Below are 20,336 nucleotides of genomic sequence, written 5' to 3'. Positions count from 1 at the left end.
GACTGACTCGTGTTTCATATGCACGTGGTACCAGTCAAAACTTTACATGAAGTGATGAATCCACACAATCTAACACTACACCCTCACCAACATGAGACTGTGGGAAACGAGTTAGGGTTACTTCGTGCAAGTTCACTTTGTAAACATGAAAATGTTTTGAAGATTATGTAACCCTTTTTTTATATTGTTGATGATGAGTTGTAAATTGATAAACACTTGTCTTGATTAGGATGACTATTATTGCTTTAATGCTTGATTGTGTGTGAAATCATGCATACATGCATCCTAGATTAGGATATGTAATTCAACGTGCTCAAAAGGATTGGCATTGCATTGATCCATGTTAGTTAACCTTTGTGAATTGAAACTTTGGTAACTTAGTTTTTAAAACTAAGTTTCAATTATGCATTAGGATAATCAACTATATGTTGATATACTAAACTATATCAAGTCTTTGTTTCTGATATTTGAGAATAGCTCACATTTTGTTGACTATCATTAGTTCATAACTTACTATATGGGTCTGAAGAGTATTACACTTTCGTAAATAGTCAACTATATGAAAATATAATCGACTATATGTTCTACACGAAACCCAGGTGATGGGAAGAACCATTTAGTCGACTATCTCGATAGGACAATCAACTATTTATGTTCTAAGACTGTAAAAATGAGTTTTTCAAAGGAGCTTATGTGTGATACCCATTCTCTCATATTTTCACTGCGTTTTTCATTGAGAGAACCTTAGAAACCTTGAGTGTCATCACTCTTTTGATCCTATGATGGAAAAATTCTTTTTACATTAAGAATAAATGGATCTTTGCATGGAGTCATAGATATAATTTGGTATTGCATAGGAAGTGTTTTCCAACTTTCATATCTTTCACTCATCAAGTGAAATCTTTCCTTAATTTATCTGTTCATTGAGTGGGTTACTCAATTATGTTCATATAATAGGTTTCTACATGTAGGTTTGTAATTCTTGATAGGTTTTCAAGGGTTTTGCATGTATGGTTTCATATTCATGTGAGTTTGGTTGTAAAACTCAAATTATAGTGGAAAGATCCAAGTAAGGTTATTGTGGATCAAACTGGATGTAGATTTCTTTGAAATCAAACAAATATAAATTGTGTAAACCTTTAATTTTGTTTAAGAAATAAAAAAGGTATTTTCAACACGCCTAACTCTCTTGAATCATCTGGATTAAAGGAAGAAAATTGCGAAAAACTTTCAATTGGGTCTAAAATAGATGTGAAATCCATCCATCCCTCTTTTTGTTTCATGTTTCTATGTGTCATTATTTCTAACACACTTCAACCCATGGGATCAACATGAGAATAAAATCCACACCAAATAACCTTCAAGGCAAAGCTCCACATGAACTCATTCATGGCCTCCTCTATTCGTTCAACAATGAACTTCCGAAAAAACTTATGCATTTATGATGCATGGTCACATAAGATGCACATGGATTTACTTAATGGACACTCGAAGAATCCTAGCCCACATGGACTAGGTTCCTATAACATTTTCATAAAAACTCATGTACCATGGCATTACTACATTCACATTCCATTCTCATAGCATTTTGTCAATAAGGTTCATCACATAGGCATTACATCATTTTGTATATTACAAAGTTGAGGCACCAACGACCATCGAGACAGAAAAACATGTTTTGGGGTCCTTAAGAAATTGCTCATTTGTGCAACTTGTCTTGGGTGTGAGTTAGAGATCCTACAAAATCTACACACCCATGCAACTTGGTTGCACGCCTATGCAACTTATGTTGGGCATAAATCTTGTGAAATCCGTACACCCATGCAACCAACTTGCACAACCTGTGCAATGTGCATAGCAAACTTGCGTTGTTGCATGATTTTGCTGGTTTTAGGCTTTCCAATGACCCTCAAACACTCTAAACACCACAAATTGAAACCCTAGAGGTCTAAGATTGATTCTTATATGTTCCTAACCAATTACGCGTGGAAATGTCAAGCATTTATCAATTACACCATTATTCAAGAATTCCCACTTTCAAGAACACCCAAAAGGAGCAAAACTCAAGAACAAGCCAAACACTCCAAAATTCCTATTGATCAATTCACATAACCAAGCACATCATAATTCAATCACAAGGAATACAAGAGCTTTAGGGTGTTTATAACTCATCCAAGAATCAAACGTAAAACCTAAGGGTTTGGAAACAAACCCCCTACTCATCACAAGAATAATAGATAGTAAGAGAGAACTTACTCTTTGTTACCTCAAATATATGACTCCCAAAAGCAATGCAAAAATAGCACTAGCGTTTTCCAATATCTCTCATCCCTCCGCTTATGGCCCCAATGGCACTCCTCCTTTCTTTATCAAAGAGTCATATATAAAAGAATGTAAGTTTAAGTTTGGAAATACTTAAAAAATTATCTTAAGTGCTCCTTGGGCTAAGAACTCTAAAGCCCAAACTGAATGGTTTTAGAAAAAGGCTCCACCTTCGCACAAGAATTAACATAATTTTAAATAAAACACACTCATCCCTATTTAATTAATTAATTATAATGTCGGAGCACTAGTTCAACTTATAATATTATTATCTATAATCTAAATATATATAACAAATCTCAAGACAAGATAAGTTGATAGTAAGAATAATAGTAATAATAATTAAAAACACAACTAATATTAGGTAATTCTAAAAAATAATTAAAATTAGGTAGTTATCTTTATGTTGGAAATTTATTTATGCAAATAATATCATTTATGTTATTTATGTTTTAATGTTTTAATAAAATATTATATTCTTTTGTAATATTTATTGCAGAGGTAATTGTATTTTTTGTTTCTTTAGATAAAATATTTGAGTATTAATTTTTATTTCAAATATTTTTCCTTTTATTATTATTATTATTATTATTATTATTATTATTATTATTATTATTATTATTAAATTATTATTATTATTATTATTATTATTATTATTATTATTATTATAGTTTTTAATCAAATAATTTTATTAACCTTTGTTAATGGGTCAAACTTACAAGCACTACATACAAGTTTGACAACTTAAATTTTGAAATACATCCACAAACATTTCATCTTTCACTACTACCAAAATGACTTTTTACGACACTGATTTTATGTTGGTTAATCGAAAACCGACTTAGAAAGAAACACGGTGACATTTTTGTAAGTAAATGCAACAATTTTACGACGGTTTTTCAAAAACTGTCTTAAAAGGTTGTCATTCTAAGACAGTTTTGTCAAACTCTCACTCTCTCAATTGTTGCATATTTTTCACTTTTAAATATTTTGTTTCTCCCCCTCACTCTCTCACTCTCCGACCTGTCTCTCTTCGACTCCCCCCTCTAGGGTTCATCGTGCCACTGCAGCGTCACGAGAGGGACCAAGGCCACCTCTCCATCAACGCCCTACACAAGGTTGCCGTCGACATTCTCACCACCATGGTCATCCCCGTCGAGCCCTCCGACCGCAACTCCCTTGTGAAGTCTGCCAGCACGTCCCTCGTGAAAGGTCTCGTCTTTGACAAGAAGGTCAGCCACACCATCAGGGGACCCAACCGCATGGAGAACGCCAGGATCACTGTCATCCAGTTCCAGATTTTGCCGCCCAAAACTAACATCGAATAGAGTCAAAACCTGTTCAGAAATGGCCTAGGCCAAACACCTCCCATGGGGTAATTGCTTCTTTGTCTCTATCATTTTCTTAGCCTCTGTCTTTTGGTATAATTAAGAGGAACCTTGTGTTATTTATTTATGGGTCATTTTTTGTATTTTATGATTTCTCAGGGGCATTTCATGGGCCACAAAGGACAAGATTCAACAAGCCAATTACTTTGGCTCCCTCACCCAAGCCTCAACTATTCAAGTTAGGTCCTTCCAGGGAAAGGAAATCTATGCCCCATTTAAGAGCCTACTTCCAATGGTATGATTACAACAATTTATCATTTTGTTTGTTTTTTTATTTTATTTTTTAAGGTACTAACGAAAATAATTGGTTATGTTTTTTTATCTCATTTTGTTTAAGAAGCTATGGAGTGGTCTTAATTTGTTCACTAGTTAATTCCTTCTTCCTGGCCTGGAGCATCCTAGTTGTACATGATTTCATCTTGATCCATGCTGTTAAGAATTATTGATGTTAATTTTCTCTATTTTATGATAAATTTGTTGGATTTACTTTATTATATATATATATATATATATATATATATATATATATATATATATATATATATATATATATATATATATATATTAATCTGGATGTTTGATTTGTTCTGATAGAGACTAGGACATTTCTGCAGATTAGGTAGGGTGAGAAATTGCTTCTTCATAGTGGCAATTCAAGGGAATCTTCTACTGAACTAACAGGCTAGTATCGATACAAGGATTTTATAATGGGAGAAAATCATATAAGTGCCTAATTATTTCATATCTATGCATAACATATTATAACCTGGTAACACTTAGAAAACTTACAATATTCATTGAACTTCTTACAGTTTGATACATTGACATTGAAACATGCCAGTTATGGAACTTGGTTTAATAAATTATATACCCCTCTCTATGCAGGTCTTTGCAAATCCAAGTGGGAGAAAAATGGAAGATAAACAGCTGGTGATTATGAGTACATTGATGTCAATTTTAAGGGAAAACGCTACATAGTTGAAGTCTCCCTTGCTGGGAAGTTCGAAATAGCTCGTCCCACATATCAATATTCTTCCTTGGTAGATGTTTTCCCATTGATATTTGTGGGTAAAGTGGAATAGATGAAGCAGGTTGTGAAGTAGGTTGTAAGGCTGATGTGCACTGCTCTTAAGGGATCCATGAAAAGAATGAACCTGCATATACCACCATGGAGGAGAAATATGTACATGCAAGCCAAGTGGTTAAGTGCTTACAAGCATACAACCAATGCAGTTGCAACTAAAAGGGCATCATTGTCATTGTCTTCTAATGAGTCTTTGTTTCCTAAAAGGTCCATGGGATTTGAAGTGCGACCTGTGAAAGCACATAATTGCAAGGATGTTTATGCCATTAATACTGGGTTCAGAATCGGCCATTGGACAGTTGTGCTTAATTCAGATAACCTTGGTGCATAATTGAAGTCATATTCATTATATTTATATAGAAGTGCTTTTCTTGGTTGTTGGAATTGGAGTTCATGAGTGGTGTTGTGAACTATGAAGTGCCTTAGCCTCAAAAAGTGTTGAATTGAGAACAATTTCTTCGATGCATAACTTTGGCATGTTTTTTGTCTCATAGGTAGATCATAGATTGATGTAGCTTCATTGGAGCTTGGAGTCCTTGGATCTTCTTCATCAATGGAGTCCTTTACTTCTTAAATTTTAATGGCAATGGAATGGAGAAGAAGAAGAGTTGAGAGGAGACGCCACTTCAAGGAAAAGATGAGTCTAGAAGAAGCTCACCATCATAGGAAGCCATGGATAAGAGCTTGAAGGTAGGAGAAGATGAATGGAGGGAGAGGGAGAGAAGGAGCACGAAATTTTGTGTCTAAAAAAAGGTATGAACTTTGAAGTTTAATTCTCAAATGATCAAAGTTGAAAAAAATGCATACACAAGGCCTCTACTTATAGCCTAAGAGTCACACAAAATTGGAGGAAATTTTGAATTTCTATTCAAATTTCACTTGAATTTATGGAGCCAAATTTTAGAGCCAAAATTTCACTAATTATGATTAGTGAATTTTAGCTATGGTTCAGCCCACTAATTCAAGATCAAGTCCAAGATTCTCCACTAAGTATGCTTAGGTGGCATGAGGCATGTAAAGCATGAAGGACATGCACCAAGTGTGACTATATGATGTGCCAATGGGGTGTAGCAAGCAAATGCTCACCTCCCCCTCTAAAATTTAATTGGATTGGGCTTCTCCCAGTTCAATTAAATTTATTTTCCAACACATATCAAATATTCACTTAATGCATGTGAAATTACAAAACTACTTCTAATATAAAAACTAGTCTAGGTGCCCTAAAATACAAGGGCTGAAAAATCCTACATTTCTAGGGTACCTTACCTACATTATGGAGCCTTAAATACAAGGCCCAAAAATAATGAAACATTAATCTAATATGTACAAAGATAAGTGGGCTTATACTTAGCCCATGGGCCCGAAATCTGCCCTAAGGCTCATGAGAACCCTAGGGTCTTCTCTTGCATCTCTGGCCCAATCTACTTGGAGTCTTCTATCGAATGCCCTTGCAGGGTAGGATTGCATCAATCATTCCCCCTTGAAAAGGATTTGACCATAAATCTCGAGGTTCTTGAAACTCTGGGCTTTTTTCCTCAACATCTGTAAAATGAACAAAAACATATATTGAGTGGTGTTTGGTATGATGAAGTAAGATAAGATCTGAAAACCCATTTCTTGGGCATCTTTCCATGAAGGAACATGGTTCCTCACCAACTCAATGAGTGGTTCTACAAGTATAGAAAAATATGGGACAAACCTTTTGTAAAAGTTTGTTAAGTCATGGAAGCCCCAAATTTTCCTTATACTTAGTGGAGTGGGCCACTCTGGAATGACCTTTATTCTCTTAGGGTTCATGGGAACCTTTTGATCACTATTTAAAAAATTAAGAAAAGTAATGCAATAAAACATACCTTTTTCTGTATTTTCATGTTGATTATTCCTACCAAAAAGTATGACAAACCTAAGGTATTCCATATGAGTATCTAAGTTTGTATTGAAACTAAAAATAAGAGCAAACCTACCTAATGAGTCCCTATGTACACAAATCATGAAGATGTTGGGTGCACGAGTGATTTTACAAAAGAGGGTTGCACCACTCAAAACATTCATCATACCACCTATTTTAGGGATTTGGTGCCTAATAATACCTATTTTGGGCACCAACAAAGCACAAGGATTTAAGCTCTTGCAAACCAAACCCTCATCCAACAACTCCTTTACATGAGGAATAAACTCAAGCCCAAGAGGTGTGACAATGCTAACAAGTGTCTTTTTACAAAGGAGAAAATGTGGAGGTTGTCTAAGAGGGGAAATTTCTTTAATATTTGTCTTTATTTCAAAATGTCTTTCCTTATTAGCTCACCTCTTGGAGGAGACACTTACCTCCTTACACTCCTCCTTACCCATTAAAGGTTGTCCTTCTTGGGGGTAGATTTGTTTACTAGATTCTTCCCCTTTTGCTTCTTCACTTTCACTAGAGGAAGGTGAAGTAGTAGTCTCATCTGGGCTACTATAAATATCTTGGCTCCTCATAATCATGCTTTTCTTGGTGGGGCATTGAGAAGTAATGTGTCATCTTCCAAGACATTTAAAGCACTTTATAGAGCTAGTCTTTTCTTGCATACTAGCCTTAGGGCGTTGCTTTTCTATTGTCTTCCCCTTATCATCTTTGGGCTTAGAAGGTGTTGCCCCTAAGATGCCTAGACCTTGGTCTTTCATTGGATAAGAATGAGAGCCATAAGATTTTAAAGTAGACTTTCTTTTAAGTTTTTGCTCTATCCTTATTTCCCAATCTAAGTAAGCCTCTACATTGTCCTTCCCATGGAAGTATGGGAGGTTAATGTTGGCCTCTTGAGGCTTTCTTTCATTTTCTCTCCTATGGGAGTGAGGTCTAAGATGTAACTTATGCCTTCCTTCATAATAGTGATGAAGTTCTTCACTTAGGCTCTTGCAAGAGTTATGACTACTATAGGATTCATGTTTTTCTCTTTTCATTTCTTTCATTATTTTTCTTCTTTCTTCTTCCCTTATTTTCTCTTTTTCATCTTGACTTATTTCTTCCACTCTTTTTTTTTCCTTTTTCTTTTCTTTCCACAACTTAAGGGATCTCAACTCATCTAATATCTTATACAAGGGGTCCATAGGAGTAGAACCCTCACCATTAACACTAGATGAAGAATGAAGACTCATGTTGGTTTCTAAGTTGTGGTTCTTTCTTGTTGGGGGTTTGAAAAAAAAAGGTAGAAGAAAAATATGGTTGAAACTAGCCAAAATAAACACTAAAAGAGGTGTGAAAGATAAGGTAAAAACTAATTGGTAAAAGGCAAGCTATCTAGGTGGTTTGACAAGGGAAGGTAAATGAAATAAGCTATGAAAGTAAGTAAGAAATTAAAGTGTAAGAAATGTAAACTAGACGGATCCTAAAAGTGTTTGGATGACCTCATTTAAGGTTCCCAACAAAATACTCACTATCCTAAGGGAAAATTACCTAAAATTATTACACACAAATGGAAGTAGGGTGACCTATTGAGGCTCCCAACTTACTTCCAATGAAAGACCTTTTTGTTACAAAATTTGAAAGCAAAGAAAATTGCCAATTACAAAATTACAAAAAAAAAAGTCTTCAATTTCGGTGGCTATTCTCTCTATGGTGTTTCACTCAATTTGGAGTGCTTCTTAGTCCAATAGCTCATAAGGTGGTTGGCCCCTTGCTTCTTGACTCAAATTCTTCAAGGGATGGCACCAATCCTCCTTTCCAATTCCCTGTGTGGTAACTCACAAACAAGGAAACAAAGAGACAAGCAATAACCAAACACCAAAAAAATGAAATGAAATTTAAACCAATAAAGTTTTAACAAGACAAATTTTCAAGGATTATTCAACAATTAAAGCAATGAAAAACACATAAAAGCAAGCTAGAACTCAAAGAGAAACTTAAAATGGCTCGAGTAGAGTAAAAAAAACTAAAAAAAAGACTCAAGAAACCTCTAGTTTTGGAACTTGTTTTCACACTAATTTTCAATTGAAATTTCAGAAACATAAGATTGGTATAAAATAGGCACCAATTATAGAACAAATTTCGAGCTAAAACAACAAGCACACTTCCCTTTCACTTTTTTTTTCCTGGACATTGATTTTTCTGCCAACTTGTGTGATTTTTCTTATTTTTTCCTTTTATCCAAATCACTTGGTTCTTTTTTATAATTTTTTTATAGATGTCTAGAAATTTCAGTAAAAATTTCAGCTCACAACTCGTAGTGACCAATTCTCAATAATTTATACAAGTTCGTATGTTCAAGCTGCCAGCACCAGCGATTTCAACCTAGAAATCAAGAGTAGTGTTTATGTTGCTTAAGGCTTGGATAGTTACAATTCATATGCTCAATTATCTTGAATAACACAATTCAAGAGAGCTTAAGACTTATTTTGATTCACAAATCCAGCCACAACTCAACTTCATCATAGGCATCATGTAGGAAACTTAGAAAACAAAAAAAAAAGTTCAACAACAAGATTACTTTTAGGAATTGATTTAGAACATGTTATGAACTAAATAGCATGCATGAATTAGACTCAAAATTCAAAAGATAGGATAAGAATGACAAGAATACGTGAACAAATGTATCTAAATTTAATCAACAAAATAAAAATCCAACACAAACTTAGAACATAATGTGACAATTACTATGATTAAACATGACTCTAAGATAACATGGATTAAGTGATTTACACTTAGATTTTTGTGTTTTTTTTTTCTAATCAATATTTTGGAAGAAAATTTAGATCTAAAGGTTCATCACAAGAATATTATGACTGAAAAATTATAGAACCTAAAATCAACACAAAAACATGATTTAAGAGTAGATTTATAAAATTTGAACCATAGAAATGCAAGAAGAAGTGTAGATCTAAGATTTAATCGGTTTATTTTTTTGAATCTACTCTAAACATCACCAAACCACAAGACAATGGAGGATATACATGGAGAATAAGATGAAGAACAAGGAATTAAAGAGAACTCGCTGAACAAAAAGATAGAGGAAGCAAAAGAACATCACCTAGATGAAGATGCTCTTGATACCACATGATGTAGCTCCATTGGAGCTTGCAGTCCTTTGATCTTCTTCATCGATGGAGTCCTTTGCTTCTTGAATTTTAATGGCAGCGGAATGGAGAAGAAGAGTTGAGAGGAGACACCACTTCAAGGAGAAGATGAGTCTAGAAGAAGCTCACCACCATAGGAAGTCATGGATAAGAGCTTGAAGGTAGGGGAAGATGAATGGAGGGAGAAGGAGCACGAAATTTTGTGCCTCAAAAGAGGTCTGAACTTTGAAGTTTAATTCTCAAATGATCAAAGTTGAAAAAAATGCACACACAAGCCCTCTATTTATAGCCTAAGTGTCACACAAAATTGGAGGAAAATTTGAATTTCTATTCAAATTTCACTTGAATTTGAAATTGAATTTGTGGAGCCAAATTTTGGAGCCAAAATTTCAATAATTATGATTAGTGAATTTTAGTTATGGTTCAGCCCACTAATTCAAGATAAAGTCCAAGATTCTCCACTAAGTATGCTTAGGTGGCATGAGGCATGTAAAGCATGAAGGACATGCACTAAGTGTGACTATATGATGTGACAATGGGGTGTAGCAAGCAAATGCTCACCTCCCCCTCTAAAATTTAATTGGATTGGGCTTTTCCCAATTCAATTAAATTTATTTTCCAACACACACATCAAATATTTACTTAATGCATGTGAAATTACAAAACTACCCCTAATACAAAAACTAGTCTAGGTGCCCTAAAATACAAGGGCTAAAAAATCCTACATTTCTAGGGTACCTTACCTACATTATGGAGCCCTAAATATAAGGCCCAAAAATAATGAAACCTTAATCTAATATGTACAAAGATAAGTGGGCCCATACTTAGCCCATGGGCCCGAAATCTGCCCTAAGACTCTTGAGAACCCTAGGGCCTTCTCTTGCATCTCTGGCCCAATCTACTTGGAGTCTTCTATCCAATGCCCTTGCGGGGTAGGATTGCATCATAGATGTGGTAACTAGTAAGAAAGGTTCATTGCTATGCTAGCATTTCTTTTATTTTTATGGGAAGATAATGTTAAAGAAAAATTACTGTACAGTAAGATAAAAAATCGTTTTCTTGGCAAATGGAAAAGGATCTATATATACAGCCTTCATATCATAACTAGGTTGTTACTGTTGCATTATCTTCTTTTTCCTACTTCTTTTTCTTTTTGAATTATGTTTGTAGAATATTCAATTAATGAAATTATCTCTGCTAGGGTTCTTGAGTAGTTATCAATGTTTCTAAAATATGTAGGAGACAACTTAGCAATTTTAAGAGCTAAATTGAAGAGTCAAGAGAAGCATGTAAGAAATTTGAAGAAAAAATCACTATGGTCTAAGATTTTGGAAGAGGTAAGAACACAATATTATTTCTATAGAATCTGATTGTTGTATCTGCAGGTTAAGGAAAAGCTAGTAGACATCATCCATTTTCTATACTTGGAGATACATCAAGCATTTGGTAGTTCTGTTATGCTTTCAAGAATTGCAAGGATTATTAATTATGTTTAGCTAATGGTAGTTCTGGTTTGTGGATGGAGTCACAAAGCTTGGTGGCCCTGATAGAATGTATAATACTTTCTTTCATCTCCTTTCATCCTATCCTATAAGTTGGTATTAATTAATTAGTTGGTATAGTTTTGTTTTTAGTGTATAATGACGACAAAGAAATTTGAACCTAAAACTTTGTGTAAATTATCCTAACCTTCACTAGGTCGACCTTAGTAGGTTATATTTGTTGGTGTTGTTGATACACAAGAGCTAACTTGGAGGATTAGTTTTTGTTGGAACTGATGTTGAAATAAGGGAAAAAAAGGTGAAATAATGGGGTGTTTTTACAATCTACATTTACTTGCTACACCAAATGAAGAAATTGGTCTTTCACAAAATTATGTATTATCTAGCAAACTGGTATTTGTGTAATATGCATGTTGATGTAGCCCGACATTTCTGCATATGATGAATTAAAGTAGTATTTGGTATTTTCCCTCATTTGTACATTCCTTTTCCTTACAAATCTTCGGTCCATTAGAAGAATGAAAGGGTGCAATGAAAATATCCAATCACTTTCCTTCATATTTTTGCTCTAGGGGTTTTGCTTCCATAGCTAATATATTGTGGCTAATCCAATATTGTTTTATTAATATGTTTGGCATAAAAAAGATTCTAATCTTTTGGCTTAATGCTTGTGGAGGTTTCCCCGTGTCAGAAAACGGCATTAATCTGAAATGGTTTGTTTTGTGTTCAGAGGTGACTCCTAAGTCTGTTATGAGGTTAACGAGCTTGAAAGGGTTGACACTATATCATTTGAAGAGCCATTTACAAGTAATTAGATTTTACTCTTTAACATCAGCCTTTTACATTATAATAGAATAGATTTCATTCATGAGGGTACCGTTTAATAAATGTAGCAAGAAAAATAAATGGAGAAGTGAAAAGTTATTTTGATTTGATGTTATCATTAATTACTTAGTACCATAAAAAATATTGCAGAAAGATGTAAACAAAGTAGTAGTGAAAATAATGATATTTTGAGTCAATGATATTTTGGAATTTGATAAAGAGACGATAGTTGAAATATTTGAAGTAAAACACCTAACTCATGGGTCGGCTTTTCTCTTTATCGTTTTTTTAAAAATAAAATAAAAATCATGATATATAATGTACTGAGTGTCTATAGTTCAAATTGGTCTTCCTCTCTGTCTTTTATTTTCTTGCTTTCTTCTAACCATCATCAGAGAAAATACCATTTGGAAGCATAATATGGTATTGCTCGTTATTTGTTTTGTAGAAGTATAGACTTGGATAGCAGGCTCAAAAACAAAATGAGGAAGTTCACAAAGAGAATAGTAGTGAGTCCATTATGTTTTGACGAACACTTGAGTATCTCACGCAATTTTTTAATTAATTATCTTGAATAGTTTGACCAACTTCTCCCACAGAGATTTTATCATTCAATTTATCTTACAAAGCTTTTTACTTAAATAGAGAACATAAAATCTGGTAATGTTTGATAATAATGTAATAATGTTCTTTCCATGTTTCTATTTCTTTTTAGGATGTTCGTATGTAAATTTTAGTAATCGTTCTTTGGCACCTAACACCAATTATAGAGGTGACGATGAAGGGGGGTACTTATTAAGCTTTAGTCCATTCTAAAACCTGTGTTCTGCAGTGACAATGTAGTACAAGTGTATCTTCTACTTTTGGCTGGCTTAATTTTGTTTTGGACATTCTGAATACTGTGTTTTTGACATTATTGGGACTGATCAATATAAAAGAACACGCAACATGGTGTGGCTCTCTTTTTAATTTTTGCATATAGTATTTGCGGTCACACACTAAGCATAAGCTATAAATAGTTTTGTCCACTGGTTGATCCTTTTTTTTCAAAAAAGAAAATAGACATGTTCCTTTTTAAAGAATCATATTTAACTTTTGTTAAGTTAATTAAAAGTCTTGAGTGTGTCACATGAGAAATTTTATGGTGTAGCTATTGAAATTTGAAAATTGATTGTCATGTCTTTTTGTGGTGATTCATTTGTAAATGGAAGGCTGAGATTGGTTTCTTTGTAATCTTATCTGTGAAGGGTTGGAAATTTTAAATCTTTAAATTTGTATCTCTTTCCATGCTACTGATTCTATAATGGCATTTGAAGATTATATTTTTGGTTCTATTTTGCTTTTTGAGCTGAAATTTAACTTCATTTATTTGAATAGCTCTTCCACACATATAGGAGCTTTGCTGGTGAACACATGAAGGATGACATATCTAGAAGCCTCTAAGAGACTGAGGAATGGCCTTATGAGGATGGTGTTGATGAAACTGAACATGCTTATTCTTTAAATTTGTTTTTAATTTTTTTTAAAAAAAATATATTCTAAGACAGTTTTTTTTTAAAAAAATCATCTTAGAATCCTCAAAATATTTTTAATTTTTTTAAAATAAAAATCGTCTAAATATATTTTAATTTTTTAAAAAAATCATCTTTGAAAAATTGTCTTAAAATCTTCAATATATTTTAATTTTTTTAAAAAAAATGCATTCTGAGACGGTATCTAAAAAACCATATGTATACCTTTTTAAGACGATTTTTAATTAAGGACTGTCTTAAAAATATACCCTTATAAGACGATTTTTAGTTAAAAATCATCTTAAAATAATATATTTTTCTAAAACAGTTCTTTATAGAACCGTCATAAAAAATGCAGACTTTCTACGATATTATATACAATCACGGTTAATAACCGACATAAAATGCATAAATTAACCTCGTAGTGTTTCAATCATCATTTTTCGTTATATATTCTTTTTCGTTTCCCTTGTTGTCTTGTCTTTGTTCTTAATTCTTACTTTTGTTAAATTTTACTATAATTTCGATCAAGGATCTACGTGATGCGTGCAATATGAATCTTAGGATTGCAAATTAAATATTGAGTTGCACTAAAAATTTATCATAGTTTGCTTTTAAAATTATAGCCGGTCACGAGAAATACTTTTCTTCTTTTATTTTTCAACTATTTGAAAGTAAATTAATTATTCTTTGATAATGGTTGTTGGACTATTATCCTGAAAGATGATTTAGTGAGCAACATAATTTATTCAAGTTTGTTATATTTTTTAATATAATTAATAGAAATTTTTATAAAAAAAACATATGATTAGCATAAGTACCAATTTTTTACTATAAATTTATTAAAGTTATTGACATGTAGAATTGATTATTGTCATTTGTAATTTTGGGTCTTTATAAATGTTTCATATTTTTTATGTGAATATATTCTTTATTATATGTTTTTAAATCATTTTAGAAAATATATAAATATTTTTATTAAACTTTAATGCTTTTTTTTTATCCCTAATCATTAAATCCTGGGTCCACCCCTGAATATGATAATAAAAATGCCAACATATTGATTTACTATAATATAACAATACACTAAATATATATGATATATTAATGTTAGCAATAATAATAATAATAGTAATAATATAAACAAATTTTATATATGTTACATCCCTTCAAGGAACATATCAAATTGTATATGTTATGAATTTATGAATATCAACCTAGGAGTCCTACAACACAAGAATTGTGTCTGCAGACTACCAAGAGTCCCTATTCTCTGTGATAATTTAGCAATGTAGGAAGATAATGGCAGTCTACCATTTATTTTACGAAAATGTGCATTTACCAAGTAAAACATGATTTTTAACTAGCTTTATCCTTTGTTTTGAGAATTGATTTTCATCATTGTTAAATTTTCACCGTGATATATTTTGTCTGCCATGATGAAAGTAATAAGGATCAAGAGGCAATAAAAGGAAAAATAATATTTAATTAATGAAAAAAATGCTTGTAACATATTTTTTAACAAATTTTTAAAAGTGTGATGCTACTCGCTAGTACTAGTTATAATGATATTACTTAAAGGAAAACAAGACATATATTTAAAATTAAATAAAAAAAATTAAGTGAATTATAATGGCACTTCACAATATTTCGTGAGATTTCACAAATTTTTCTTGTTTTCATAGGCGGTTTCAAGGCCCGGCTACCCTGGGCAATTGCCCAGGCTCTGGCCCAAATTCATTTGGTAAAAAAAAAAAAAAAAAGGTAAAAATTAAAAGAAAAATATTAAAGAAAGGGCAAGAAATTGAAAGGGCAAAACAATTGTAAGAGTTAAAAATTAAAAGGGCAAAAATATAGGTAACAGAAACAAAAGAAGTAAAGCTTCGTCACCGCAGCAACACTGTAGAAACCTTAAAGCTTCCGCCATCGACACCTACTGGTTCTTTTCCGACTACCGCCTTCCCCTTTTTTTTCGGTTAGTAATTGTTTAATTTCAACTGATTGTGGTTTTAAATTGAAACAATTAACACAAAGGTAACAGAGAAGAAGAAGAAGAAAAATTTGGGTTTATTTGCACCGCCTAGTAGTAGCAGACACAGAGAAGAAGAAAAATTTGGGTTTGTCTTTGAAAGGTTAAATATTTTATGTTATATAGAAGTACTAACATTGTGAAAATGGGTCCCATATTTTTCAAGTTTATCTAAAATCTCATATGGTGAAATTATAATATTGTATCATACTGATAACTTCAATAAATTTCATTATAAAAAATATTTACTTTATAATATATTTTGTCATTTTGTGTGCTGCTAAGTGTCAGATTAAGCTACTACACAGCAAGATTCATTGGTTATAAAAGTTTTATTGATAAGTCAAACTAAAGTGTGTATCTAGTAATATTATAAGCATATAGTATTATTTAAATTTTGATTCTTATGATTTTAATTGTTAATTGAGTATTAACTTAAGATCATTTAATTTCAGAGATGAGGAGATTTTTGGTTGATAGAGCAAGTATTGAGAATGTGAATGTTGTACAACAAGAAGCCGAATTAGAACCGCCACCTAATGTGGTTAATGAGTTTAACCCAAATGAGATTGTGCGTGATCCAGGTCATAGGAAACAAATTAATGAGTATGCTCTGGATATTCAAGATCAAGTGAGGAGGGCATATATATTGAAGGGTCCAATGCAACCACATTTGCCAAGCTTTCCTCGTACTCCATTTGGAAGTGTTTCTAGAGCATTTAGTAAATCATGGTATAAGAATTACACATGGTTAGAATACAGTGAGATCAAGGATGCAGCTTATTGTTTTTATTGCTTTCTCTTTAAGCAACCCGGGAGGGCCGAACACTTTGGTTTTGAAGTCTTCACTAAAAGCGGATATAGAGATTGGAAGCATGCATCTCAAGGCTTGAAAGATCATGTTGGTAGTCATAATAGTTTGCACAACTCATGTGTCAAGCACTACGATGATTATAATAATCAAAGACAAAGTGTGACAAGTAAGTTTGCTAAAGCAACCAAGGAATCAGAAGAATTGTATAAGATTCGTTTGACTTGTTCTTTAGATTGTTCAAGATATCTCATAGCACAAGGCATGGCTTTCCGTGGCCATGATGAATCCTCTACTTCGCTAAATAAGGGCAATTTTAGAGAGATGGTAGATTGGGTAAAATCTCAGAATGAACAAGTGAGGGATGCTTTTGACCGTGGTGGAAAAAATTGCACAATGACTTGCGGTGACATTCAAAAGGAGCTTGCAACGTGTTGTGCACATGAAGTTACCAAGGTGATTATGGAAGAGCTTGGTGATAGACAATTCTCCGTGCTTATTGACGAGTCACGTGATATATCCGTCAAAGAGCAAATGGCGGTGATGTTGAGGTTAGTAGTTGTATTTTCCAATTTCCAATTTTCATTACCTATTATTCTCTATGCCGCCAAGTAAACTGGTTGAATTTGTTTTAGGTTTTTGAATGACAAAGGGAATGTTGTGGAACGATTTATTGCTTTACATCATGTCACAGATACTTCATCTAAGTCATTAAAGGATGCTCTTTATGGTATTCTTGATAAGTACACATGATCTATTTCAAGGATACGAGGGCAAGGATATGATGGAGCTTCAAATATGAGAGGTGAATTTAATGGTTTGCAAAGAAAAATTCTAGATGAAAATCCTTATGCTTTCTATGTCCATTGTTATGCTCACCGTTTGCAATTGGTTGTTGTGTCTGTTACTAGTAGTTGCTCATCTATTCATGATTTCTTTGAGTACATCACCTTGATTGTGAATACAACAAGTGCATCTTGTAAGAGGAGGGATGCTTTGACAGAGGCACAACACAAAGATATTTTAAATAAACTTGAGAGTGGTGAGATATCTAGAGGAAGGGGCTTACACCAATCATCTAGTCTCACTAGACCCGGGGATACTAGATGGGGTTCACATCATACTACATTGCTTCGTTTGGATCAAATGTGGTCCTCCGTGTTAAAGGTGCTTAGTATGGTTGATGAAGATGGACGTGGACCATCTCAAGCAGCAGGTTTGATAGAAAAAATGGAGAGCTTTAAATTTGCTTTTATTTTGAGGTTAATGTTAAAGTTGTTTGGTATCACAAACGAGCTTTCAAATATATTGCAAAGAAAAGATCTTAATATTGTGAATGCCATGGAATTAGTTGATGTTGTCAAAGCTCGGTTGGGCACAATGAGAGAGAGTGGCTGGAATAATTTTTTTGCCGATGTCCAAGGATTTTGTGTTGCTAAAAGTATTCTAGTACCAAATATGGATGACGAAATACCAGTTCGGGGTCGTTCAAGAGCAGAAGGGAGGACTATCACTAATCTTCATCATTACCGTGCAGAGATTTTTTATGTTGCTATTGATAAAATATGTGTGGAGATGGATCACCGCTTTAGTGAAGGAAGTAACATTATACTTGATTGCTTCTCATGTCTTGACCCCAAGAACTCTTTCTCCAAGTTTGATGTTGATAAGCTTGCTCGTCTTGCTGATATTTATCATGCAGACTTTTCTGATGATGACCGAGGAACAATTAGGGATCAACTTGAAACTTATGTGCTTCAAGTGAGAAGAAATGCTTCTTTTTCCACTTGTGAAGATGTTCAAAGTTTGGCTATGAAGATGGTTCAAACTGAGAAACATTTGGTATTTCCATTGGTTTATAAACTTATTGAGCTAGCTTTGATATTGCCGGTGTCGACAGCATCCGTTGAAAGAGCTTTTTCAGCAATGAAGATTATCAAGTCTAAATTGCGCAATAAGATCAACGATGTGTGGTTCAATGACTTGATGGTATGTTACACCGAGCGGGAGATATTCAAGTCACTTGATGATATTGATATTATTCGAACATTTACCGCAAAGAAGTATCGGAAAGGACACTTGCCTCGTAATTTTATTTAACCCGCTATTGTAAGATTATGTTTATCTCTTTTATTTTAAACTATATTTTTGTTGACAAAATGACGAGTCTCTTTTATTTTGATTGATTACTATTTACATATTATATACAATGTGAATTTGCTATCTTTAAATTTTTGCCCAGGCTTTATAATTTTTCTGGCTCCGTCACTGCTTGTTTTTCTATCTCTACATTAATTAATTTTCTTAATTATTCAAAAAATATTACACTTTCATTCTTTATACATTGCACTAATTCTTTTAATTATTTGAAAAATAATACACGATGTTCTCTTGTAAGGAATAGTGTCAGTGTAATTTACTAATTTACAAGCATAGATATGTGTTTTTAAGAAATTAAAAACATTTAACAATATCATCAAATATTTCTTAAGCGATTTCTTTAGACACTTATTATCTGGAAATTAAAGTTAATGCGTAAGTTATATTTTATAGGAGAAATGCTAACGGTGTTTTTAGTAGAAATTTTTTTATTAGGATGTTTGAAATTATGTTGTTCATAATTTTTTTTGTTTTTTTATGATCTTTATAATAAATATTTTATTATTTTAGTTCTTTAACCAATGTGTCAAGGATATTGGTTAACAAAAATCTTCAATTATTTATGGGTTTATTATTTAAACTAAAAAATATAAAATAAGTACTTTTTAAAAAAGAAATTAATAAACAGACAGATTTATTTCTCAAAATAGGTAGAAAATATGTTTTTAAGTAAAAGTAATTTACACAAACACATTAAGAAAACAGAAAACTAATTGTTTTATTAAAATAAATATTTTTAAAAAGAAATAAACAAATTCATCTAATATTTTATGTTTTCTCTATTAAATAATGTGATCAAGCCTGTCGTGGCAAGCTAACATGATATTTATATATGCTTGGTATGTGCAAATATTTGAAGTGGCTGACATTCTGTTACTCTGTAATATGTAGATAGCTCAACAATTAATGATGAGTAATTAATAAAAGCTTCAATTATTAATCAACTAAATAAAAAATTCAAAATAATCAATAATGAGCCAGTAGTGTTGCCTGACTTTTGTTCAGGTGTAGATGGGAGTTGTATAAAATAGGTATCCAACCTTTAGTTTAATGATTATTTCACGACAAGATTGGAGCCAATTTCTTTCTAAAAGGAACCGTATCCCGAATCATAGATCATAACACGCATCAACTAATGTTGTTGGGAATCATGTACATGTGTATGGTATATATAATATATGGTCATGGATTTGGTTGAAAAGCGCCAAAAGTGATTGATCATTTTAGTTTGGTATTGAAAATGGACGACATATCATTCATGGGAAGTATACAAAGAACCTAAAAACTAATCATTAAGTTTCTAACACGTAAATCCAATAACTAACAAAAGTATAATGAAAATGTGATACGACATTCATTTTATAGATTTGTAAAGAAAAATTATAAAATATATATTGTAGGTAAATTCGGTCTAATCCAATACTTGAATATATTCCTTGACACTTTTTAAATTTTGAAGCATGCTCCCTTCTTAGAAAATACTCGGGCTCTTGATGTGATTGAATACTTAAGTACTTTCAATGTTTAACACATTAAAGTGTCACCCCTTTTGAAAGTGTTAAGGTATTCGCCTAGGCCAAATACCTGATTACTACCAACATCATATGCAATAAGGTTACAACACCTTTGAAAGCATTCAGGTTCTCGATTTGGGTGAA

General features: G+C 32.6%; 1 pseudogene; it reads left to right on the top strand.

Moving 5' to 3' along the window:
• The first annotated feature begins 16,164 nt into the window (after window positions 1-16,164).
• LOC100778074 (zinc finger MYM-type protein 1-like) lies at window positions 16,165-18,618 on the top strand (annotated as a pseudogene).
• The last annotated feature ends 1,718 nt before the right edge of the window (window positions 18,619-20,336 follow it).

The sequence above is a fragment of the Glycine max genome, chromosome 9 (genome assembly GCF_000004515.6).
Source record: "Glycine max cultivar Williams 82 chromosome 9, Glycine_max_v4.0, whole genome shotgun sequence".
Lineage (NCBI taxonomy): Eukaryota > Viridiplantae > Streptophyta > Magnoliopsida > Fabales > Fabaceae > Glycine > Glycine max.
Note: the sequence above shows the minus strand (reverse complement) of the source record. Positions and strands in the feature narration are given on the sequence as shown.